The sequence below is a fragment of the Triturus cristatus genome, chromosome 12, assembly GCF_964204655.1.
Source record: "Triturus cristatus chromosome 12, aTriCri1.1, whole genome shotgun sequence".
Lineage (NCBI taxonomy): Eukaryota > Metazoa > Chordata > Amphibia > Caudata > Salamandridae > Triturus > Triturus cristatus.
In genome coordinates this window covers 34,945,254-34,954,003 of record NC_140595.1, presented here as the reverse complement: position 1 = coordinate 34,954,003, position 8,750 = coordinate 34,945,254, and the positions used below count along the sequence as shown (strand labels likewise).

Genomic DNA, 8,750 nt, shown 5'->3' with positions numbered 1-8,750 from the left:
GCAGAGCGTGCTGTACTAATGCGCACACGTCATAGCAGATAAGAGGCGGGGCGTAAGGCCGCTGTACGCTGCTCTGCTTCCGGTGGTGGGAGGTCCACGTTTCTTGGGAGAGAGGGAACAGGGTCACTTGAGTGGGTGTTTTTGGCTGGCCCGTGAGCGGTTACAAAGTGTACTGCAGATTAATGTGTTATCCAGAACAGCTAGAAACAGCTGAAATGTGACATTTAAAAAACATAAACGGTACATAAACGAACTATAACTGGTATCTCCGATTCATGCAAAATCTTCCCCTGGACTGGCCCCACAGTGATTAATTAAGACCTCTTATCTGAGTATTGAGCGCTGAAAAGATTTACAGCTAGATCCGACAGCAGAGACGTGGCCAGTTCCTGTCGTGCTCACTAGAAGACATTGGTTCGAATTCCGAGTTCCTGCATGGTGTGATCTTGGGCAGAAAAAGTTAACCGGTGAGGATATCAACTTCCTTATTTGCAAAAGCAGGGAGTGCTGGCAAACAGGTTCATCTTTCGGTATTCGTCACAATGTTAACAGTCTATGTTTACAAGATGCTGGATTGCTTTTACCTGTTAATATGGCAATGAATGAGGCTTCTCGGATACCTCTGCAAGGACGAGTCTGTGCTTACGTGCTACATTTCATACATGTATTGGAGACTGTGTTTTATAGTGCTTAGTAGTACATCATTGTATTACTGTATTGGTAGTGTGAGAATAAATATTACAATTTCCGGTTCCAGTAATGCTTTGCTGCAGAGGCACAAGATTGACCTGACTAGCAAGAGGCAAGTCTGTGGCTTGCTGTTCGTACTCACCCCTCTGCAGCAGGGCCAATGACCAGCTAAGCTATCTCACCCGCTTCCTCACAGAGTTTTCTGTGATCTGCTGTTTGTACTCACCCCTCTGCAGCAGAGCCAATACCCAGCTAAGCTATCTCACCCGCTTCCTCACAGATTTTTCTGTAATCTGCTGTTTGTACTCACCCCTCTGCAGCAGGGCCAATAACCAGCTAAGCTATCTCACCCGCTTCCTCACAGATTTTTCTGTGATCTGCTGTTTGTACTCACCCCTCTGCAGCAGGGCCAATAACCAGCTAAGCTATCTCACCCGCTTACTTACAGAGCTTTCTGTGATTTGTTTTTTGTACTCGCCCCTCTGCAGCAGGGCCAATAACCAGCTAAGCTATCTCACCCGCTTCCTCACAGATTTTTCTGTAATCTGCTGTTTGTACTCACCCCTCTGCAGCACGGCCAATAACCAGTTAAGCTATCTCACCCGCTTACTTACAGAGCTTTCTGTGATCTGCTGTTTGTACTCACCCCTCTGCAGCAGGGGCAATAACCAGCTAAGCTATCTCACCCGCTTCCTCACAGATTTTTCTGTGATCTGCTGTTTGTACTCACCCCTCTGCAGCAGGGCCAATGACCAGTTAAGCTATCTCACCCGCTTCCTCGCAGAGTTTTCTGTGATTTGTTTTTTGTACTCGCCCCTCTGCAGCAGGGCCAATAACCAGCTAAGCTATCTCACCCGCTTCCTCACAGAGTTTTCTGTTTGAGAGTGCTAGGGTGGACATCCAGATGGCTTGCGTGAAGTGCCCTGAGCTGCCACTCCAGAGCCTCGGGTTTGCAGACCCCTATCCCATAATTTCCAGAGAGCGGGATGCTTCCAAGTGGTGCTGTCTATCAGAAGGAGGGTCCTCGGTGACATGTGTGACCTTGGAGCAGAGAGTGAGCTTCTATGACCTTCATTCCATGCTGCTCTCCATTTCCCCAAGACATGTAGATCAGGTGTTGCACAATGTCTCAATGAAGCCTTCTTTTTCAAGTTATCTCATGTGAGTACATGATGTCTCTATCTGGTCCTTGTAGGTTTTTGTGAATTTCGGAACTAGGATTTATAAGATGCAAAAGTAAAACAGGACTGAAGAGCTGCTCAGATCTGATATGGGGATGCGAACATCGTGAAGCATCTAAAATATTGCATTCAGCAAAGCACCACCTTACGTGTATCCCAGAAGGCTGTCACTCCTCCATGGTGCAGACACTATGTCTGTCTTGCCTGATTGAGTACTCACACCATGAGATGAGATGTCCCTTTTCTGCCTCTGTAGTGAGGAAACCATCTTGAATTGGATCAGGGACATTGTATTGTCGCCTGTGTCCCATGAGGTGTGTCACTGTTCTACCACAATACAGATGAAGACATCTTAGATTGATAGAGGGAAATCATGCTGACCTTTATCCCATGAGGTGGGAGTCACCTCTTTACCACCTTAGCAGGGAGGACATTTTGGATTGGGAAACAGGAATTGTACTGTGGCTTCTAACCCATGAGGTTGGATATCACTTTTTTATCATCGAAGTGAGGAAGACATCTTGGTTTGGGAGATGGAAGTCTTGGCTGGACAATAACAGTTTAAAAACACCTTTCTGTCTCCCTACATTTTGAATTGCATATGGGGGGTTCAATATCCGTTAAGATGTCATCTTTCCCCGTCTCTTGAACTTTGATCGTGGTGAAGCATTAATACTTTGGGCACAAAAGGGTAGGCTTTGTTGAAGGCCACTAAGCGTAGCAGGAAAATACCCCAGTCTTGGCATTTTTGTTTCTATTAAGCTCGTTGCTCAACACTAACGTCTGTTTTTGTTGGATGTTTTTGCCATTGACGGGTGCCAAGGAGCCTGGCTCACCAATGGTATGCATTTAAAAGAGCTATATTTAGGGATGCAGAGTTCGAAAATAAATGGATGCAACCTTTCCTTAGAATCCACCTCCAATTGTGTTTATCAGCCGAAGCAAATCATCGCATTACCTTCACTTCAATGCCATGACGCAGCAACTTGATCCGGGCTTCTCCGTGTGGTGATTGCTCATGGGTGTGATGCGTAGCGGAATGGTATGACCTGCACGTGTCGCACGTACACAGGTAACACTTCCTGTAGGAGAGTGGACATCCCTTCTTCCATGGGAAATAGATGCAGCCTGGTAGATGATTGAGGATTTAGGAGAAGTTTCACTTCTCAGATATAGCCCTGACAAGACCTTTACATTCAGCGAAACACCTCAATTATACTTTCAAATTTGTCAATAAACCTGTTGGGTGAGCCTATGCTCGATACGCTGTTAAGGTATGGCCGTCATGGGAAAGGAAGAAGTATTGAATGTTTATCGGCATTGATTTTCACAGTAAGGTCAAAATCGCATCAATTGTACGGCTTGATTTAGAGTTTGGTGGGCGGGCTCCTCTGTTACAAGCACCAGGGATATCTAGTCCCCCGTATTAAAAGTGTATTTGAGACTTTGCACTTGTAGTATTGTGGAGGGAATAGCGGTCACGTTTGGATGGAGTACCGCTTACACCAACCTCTTAAAACAAGCATTTGCAATGCATTAGGTCTCGCATTTACGCGAGTTTGAGCTATTGACATTGCAAATAACAATGCCTATTGGCATTGCCATTTACAATGCCAATAGCTCAAACTCGCGTAAACGCGAGACCTAATGCATTGCAAATGCTTGTTAAGGATACTTATGGCAAGGAACGACTGTTCCAGTTTGGATAGATGTTTTGATTTAATTCAACCTTAAAAGTCAGCAGGGTGTGTTTCTTTTTAAAGTAGTTTTTTAGAACTTCACCTACATGTTTACCAAATGACATTAAATACGTGCTGTTGTGCCTTCTGTTGAAAGCCAGATACCAAATTGCAGTGCATGTTGTTTATTATGGCACCACAGATGTTTGTATAACAAGGAAAAGGAAAATTGCGACCTTCTGTAAGAAGTTACAGAACGCTGTGGTTGTTTAAGGAAGTTTCTAGATTATTACCGTGCACAAAAAGGAATCATTTCTGACGTGTATGGGGCAGTTTGTATATTACTGCTTTGTTCTTTTCTCATACACGGTACTGAAATGTCACTCATAAAAAATTAAATCCGAGTAAATTGGCACACATAAGCAAATAAAAATTAGCAGCAATACAGCTACTTACAGGGACCATCCGTGATTCAAGCCTCATGTCCGTAGCTGATCGTTAACGCATGCTATTGGTTCGTAACGTAGGTACTTCCGGTCGTTTAACGGATTCTGAGGGTAATCTGGAGGGGGCGGTACTGCTAATGTGTAAAGTGGCTCAGGATTGGTGCATTGGAGACATTCAGCCACTATTAGCGCATCACAGTCCCGTAGAGCTGATAGGCTGTAGAGTCTGCATGGGCCTTTTGGTTGGACAGACCAGGGTGTACTGCTGCCGCCTGCTATTGGGGTGGAAGGAGGATTTGGCACCCAGTGATAATAGTGAGCGATAAATTTGTCTTTGAATTCTTTACGTGGGCATGTGCACCCAGCTGAGAGTTTGTAAACTTTAAAACAAGCAGGAAGGGGGTGGCATATGGTGTTCACGGGCGCTTTGATGTCCTCAGTGGCCGCGCGGCTCACTGAAAACATCAAAGCGCCCGCGAAATGTAAGTGATCGCAATCGCGATCACACTTCAAAGCGCGGCTGTGTGACAGGCGAAAGTGAAAGAAAACGAGTGCTTTCAGGCCTCCAAATGGTGCGCGCGCCCGGCACACATGCACTGTATTTGGAGGCCTGAAAGCACTCGTTTGCACTTCCAAAACTCGCTTACTATAAGTCTCGCCAGAGCAGCGCTAAAGCGCTGTCTCAGGCGAGACCTAAAGAAAGATAGCAAAGGCATTGAATTAACTTTGGACTTTGTTTTATAAAAAATAAAGGATAAAAAAAACAGTGTGCCACTATGTCTGGAGTGGCCTAACAGTTTAAATTGTTTAGGAATCTGCTGTGAAAGGAAACAGCAATCCTACAATAAACTGAAAGTTAGCCTCCTAATTAAGATAGTTATCAGTGTTGCCGTGGCACCCTTTCAGCTGAATGTGTTTGAAAAGCGTTCACACCTTGGTATCGGAAGAAGACCGAATGATGCGCCAAGAAGTCTGGAGTGGTGTGAAACGTTTGAATAGTTTGTAGATGTGTTTGATGTGTGGTCTGCAGTGGTACAATAAAGAGAAACGTCGCCTCCTGGTTAAGATCGTTATCACTGGTAGGAGCTGTATATGCGGCTTTCATCAACTTGTACATATTGATGGAAACAACAAGGTGGGAAGTTTCCAACTGAGACCAGAATGTTGTTTTAGAGTTCCCTTTCCGTTCCCGCTCTATGGTTCAGCAGATTTGCGCATACTGGGAACCAGTGCTGCAGTCGTTTATCTTACGACTAACTTTGGGCTATGTGCTTTATCTTAAATGCAGTAACACGTGGGTTCAAGTGAATGCCCAGAACACACAAGCTCTTCTCAGCAGTGTACAGATTGACACAACTGCTGCAAATGTAAGCCCTAAAAATGTGTTTCCATACCACATATATCCCTAGTCCTTTCTTTAAAATTGTATTCTGAAATTTTGCAGTAAGAGCTTGAGGCTTTGCACAAACCTTGTTCTGTTTACAATTCAGACTAGTAGCTCGGCACTAGATGGATTTTGCAACTTCTAGTGAACCTGCACTCGCGGGACTAAATGAAGATGTAACATTTGCACGTTTGCCACAGAATGTAGAAAATCCTATTAAACACGTTCAGAATGTAGTATTTTATACATCTATATAGTCACTCCTGAGGATGAACCATTGATAATTATGAATATTTGCACACGACGCAGTCCATTCCTATGATACGTTCATTTTTTAGATAACGAATGCCACTCTGCATTCGCTTTTAGCCAAGAGAGGCTAGTAAGAATTGCTGAAGTGGAATTGTGCAACGTATTGTACTTGCCAGCAGGGTGGCTCATTGAGCTTAAAGCTTGCCATTAACATCCGCTGAGATATGGGTTCACACGGTCGATTTCCAGCAGGGTCAATTGAACCTTCCATTTTTCTGTTGTCCTTAAACTGTGCAATAGGAACAACTAATTTTAAAGCGCCTAGAAATTGTATTATTGCAGTATAAAGTACAATTAATAAACACATTATTTGTGTTGTAAACTGTTAGGCATATTTACCACGCAATCTATGGTTTTCTGCTGTGCTGTCTTATTCCTGCAGCAACAGTTTTAAATTAGTGCCTGTATATGGTGGTCTCTTTAGGCAGACATCTCAGCTGACGGTGATTTGCTTAAAAAACATTGGCACTAAGGAGAAGGAGTCAGAGTACGTTCCCATGCACTTCAGCACCGGAGAGCAAGAGTGGGGGCAATGGGTGGACGTGAAAATTTTCGTCTCGCGAAAACAGCCAGTCATAGGAGTTGCACAGATCCTTCACTTTCTTGCTTATTTTCGGTTAATGCTTTGACGAAGCGGGTTAACTAAAAGCACCCCAAGCGTTTTATAGGAAGCAGTAACCGAGGCAAGGGGTGCTGTTCTTTGTGTGTTGCGGGTGCACCTAATAGACACGAAAACACTGTGCTAGAAAATCGAGTATTGCAAGCGCTTTGAGTGTTCATGGGTGGGTAAGCGCTACACAAATACACTACAACCGACATCTAATGCACGGCATTTAATACAGCGCATTGCACTTGCAATCATAAGTGTGTGGCTAATGTTCCACGTGGGCTTCTGCTGAGTAAACGATAGTGGTACGCGCATTCGCCAAAGGTAACTGGGCGAGCACATGCAGCGCTTTAAACGGAAAAAAACACTAAGTACTCCCACTTTTGGCATTTAAAGTGGCGTACCGCCACTTCTCAGCAAGGGTTCGATTCTTTGGGAAAGTACCAGCATTTCTTGGTACTTTGGGATAACGATGCTTCTGTATTTACATTTCCAGCACTGATCACGTGCATAGAGTGAGCACTCGTGCTGCATTGGGTAAAGTGAGCGATAAACCCACCTACAACCTGTGCAAAGTACGCAAACCATCCTGAGTAAAAAACGCAGGTGAAAACGTGCATCACAATGCTGAGTAAAGCACAGCACCGGCCACATGTACCCCGCCGAGAAACCACGTGACAAGTATGTGCAGGAAAATGAGAATGTGCACATCTGTACATTTATGCGCCATAATGCGGCACTCAACGCTCACTTTAAATGTTGCCTTTCTCTGTAGCTTGTAAACACATCACGTGGCACTTACAGAATTAGCCAAATAATAGGTTTGGAAGTAAAGGTGAGCTTGCAAGGCCAATGGGGAGGGAGAGGAGAAAACCGAAAATAGGAAGTGGAGAATGGAAGGGCAGGTATGGAAGACAAGCGCGCACTGAAGTTGACGAGGAGGGAGTGGGAGGGGGGAGTGGGGGCGGGCACAGTGGTGCGGCCGCAGTTGTAAAAGGCAGGGAGAGGGTGAGATTGAGAAAGGGAAAGATAGGGATCAAAGGAAACAATAACAAGCAGGAAGGGGGTGGCAAATGGTGTGCACTTTGATGTCCTCAGTGGCCGTGCGGCTCACTGAGGACATCAAAGGGGCCGCGAAAGTGAAAGCAAAGGAGTGCTTTCAGGCCTCCAAATGGTGCGCGCGCCCGGACGGCGCACATGCACTGTATTTGGAGGCCTGAAAAGCCACTGTTTGCACTTCCAAAACTCGCTTACTATAAGTCTCGCCAGAGCAGCGCTAAAGCGCTGTCTCAGCCGAGACCTAAAAAGGCCCCAAGTGTCCTTCAAATTACCAATGATGGCACTCTTAAATATCACACAGAAATTGTCATTTTATGGCACAAATGGACCATGTGTGATCAATTGAAAAATAACCAGTGCATTTTGATCTATATTAGATTTAACCTCTATATTCTTCGGAAGAGAACTCATTAAAGCTGAAAAGATAGTGATTGCTTTCTCCTTAATCAAATTTAAATTTCTGGAAAAATTGCAATTTTCACATCAATTTTAACCTCAACAAATTTCTGTATGAAGAAATTGAAAAGGCTGAAAAGTATGTCTGGGTTTATAGCCTTATAAAACAAGAGTTTTCTCATCTTGCTTTATAATCACATATTGCATATCATTAGAGCGATGTAACATGTGAATGTGTCGATATTGAGAATAGAACACCACTGTTGAATTATACGAGGATGAATTATACATGTTCAGCTTCAGTAATCCTCACATATCCATAAATTCCTATTCTCGATGAAAGCTCTAAGACAATATCAAAATTGTAAACAACACAATGGCAGGCGCTGATTTAAACATCTACCTGCAGACAGGCATAAAAATGTCAATTTGCCGCTGAGCACAATGTTTGGTGGTGTGTATCTTATACGAATATATATTCGTCGATGCGTATTACTTTCTGTGGATATTAAATGGCCACTTTTAATATTTCATCCTCAGCAGCTTTTTGACAATCAGAAAGTACAGATCTCTCTTCTCTCACAAGTTCAGAAAAGACATTCTCCTTTTGGTGATTTTAAAAAACAAAGGCTAAATTGAATTTCCCAGTTCCTTATAAACATACAGCACAAGTTATCTGTTACCAGTGCCAAATTTGGTAAAGTTCTTTTAGGCCCATTTTTGAATTACACTGTCCCTTTTACTTCCTATGGGAGATTTAACTGGAACAAATCTAAAATACCTTTTTCTTACCACACCGCTTTTATAACTTCCCCTATACCTCTAATAGTTGACTTAAAAATAGGCAAAAACATCAAAAAAGAGGCAAACCGGTTGCCCCTAACATCATCTGAGATATTGATTATTGGTGGTCAATGTACATAGAGAACATTGTCTCTCTCTTTCTGTTAATATACACACAACCGTGACCCATGCAGGTAAGAGCGGTATGGCCGG

General features: G+C 43.8%; 1 protein-coding gene across 2 annotated transcripts in view; it reads left to right on the top strand.

Moving 5' to 3' along the window:
* The first annotated feature begins 376 nt into the window (after positions 1 to 376).
* Positions 377 to 8,750, top strand: part of PEX11G (peroxisomal biogenesis factor 11 gamma) — a 507,211-nt gene continuing 498,837 nt past the window's right edge. The window contains exon 1 of one of the 2 annotated variants that reach the window (XM_085637659.1): positions 377 to 467. The gene's annotated coding sequence lies outside the window, so the exon portion shown is untranslated. The remainder of the gene's footprint in view (positions 468 to 8,750) is intronic. The other variant, XM_085637660.1, reaches the window with a different exon arrangement.